General features: G+C 41.7%; 1 non-coding gene across 1 annotated transcript; it reads left to right on the top strand.

Annotated features, from left to right (window-relative positions):
- The first annotated feature begins 206 nt into the window (after nucleotides 1–206).
- On the top strand, nucleotides 207–313 carry LOC141644924 (small nucleolar RNA R71). The gene has a single exon (XR_012544524.1). It is a non-coding gene; the product is annotated as a small nucleolar RNA R71 (small nucleolar RNA).
- Nucleotides 314–1565: the final 1252 nt, after the last annotated feature.

Here is a 1565-nt window from a genome sequence, read left to right on the forward strand (position 1 = left end):
CATTTTCCTTAGGAAATTTCCCGTTCCTTCGTAGCATGTTCCCTCTAGAACCATAGTTTGCCTCCGAATCTACCATTTTCTTGATCAATGTCGTGCCCTCTTCATCACTCAAGTGGTCAAAACCTCCCCCCGCGGAGGCATTTACCATCTCCTTAGTTCTTGGTAGTAAAGTTTGGAAGAATGTTTGAGTAATGTACCATTCCGGTATTCCATGGTGGGGGCAACTTGCTATCAAGTCTTGATAGCGGTCCCAAGCCTCACCCAAGGACTCCCCATCCTCTTGTTGGAACGTATGGATCTCATTGCGGAGCATCGCGGTCTTGGTGGAAGGGTAGTACTTGGCCATAAATGCTTTGGCTAAGTCGTCCCAAGTAGTGAAAGTATCCGATGGGTGGATGTTCAACCATCGGTCCGCTTTGCCCGTCAATGAAAACGGGAACAACATCATTCTCAAGGTGTCTTCGGACACCCCATTCTTCTTCATTAGTGAAACTTTCCTCTTAAACTTCCGGAGATGAGCATGGGCATCCTCTTCAATATGACCCCCGAACAAGTCCTTCTCAATTAACCCGACTTGGGAGGGATGCATTTCAAAGTTGTTTGGGGCCAAGGTGCCGAAATTGATAGGGTTACATGAATCATTATGGTTAGGCCGGTTATGATCTCTAAGAGCCATTTGTGGTGGGTGGTTTGGTTCTTGATGTGGTGGTGTTTGAGGTGGACTATTATAATTAAGGAAGTTATGAAAGGGGTTCTCTACTAAAGTCTCAATTGTGGTATTTGGTTGAATCGTAGTTGTTGTATCAAAATTTTGTGTGATGTGTGAGTTTGGTTGATCAATGTTTGCTTGTATGGAACTATTCCTTACTCTTTCAAGAGTCCTAGTCCTCAAGGTTCTAAAAAGCCTTTCGGGGTCGGAGTTGAATAGAAGAGCTTGGTGATTCCTTCTAGGCATACACTTGACAAATCGTAAGTCTCCTAGTGTTTTTACACACTAGGGAAAGGCAAAAATCACACACACTCTACAAACAACAATCAACTACTAAAGCAAACTAACAATTGAGACAAGATTAAAGCAAAGACTCTAAATAAAACTAAGCATAACCTAGCGCCATCCCCGGCAACGGCGCCATTTGATAGGTAGATAATTGTCGCGGTTTCCCTCTATCAAAACTATTTGTAAAACCCGAAAAAACGTAGTATTAAGTCGGGGTCGAACACAAAGACGGCGGGGGTTGCTACTAGGTTCAACTTAGAGTCAAGTTTAATCAATACTAAAAGTAGGGGTTTTGGTTTTAAACACTAGAGCAATTGAACAAACAAGTTGATGAAAATGAATATGATTAATTAAAAACTAGGGCTTTCGGGGTCATCTAAATGGTTTAAGGGCAAACATGATGAATCAAGGGGTCAATGATAAGAGAGTATCCTAAGGGTGACATCTAACTCTCATTAAGCATCACACTTCTCTTAAACATACAACAAGACCTCCACAAATTTTCATTCAATGGGGGAATTAAGCAATAATGAAAAAAGGCACAAACTTTCACTCATGCAATTAATCA

This window comes from Silene latifolia, chromosome 2 (genome assembly GCF_048544455.1).
Source record: "Silene latifolia isolate original U9 population chromosome 2, ASM4854445v1, whole genome shotgun sequence".
In the NCBI taxonomy this organism is placed as follows: domain Eukaryota; kingdom Viridiplantae; phylum Streptophyta; class Magnoliopsida; order Caryophyllales; family Caryophyllaceae; genus Silene; species Silene latifolia.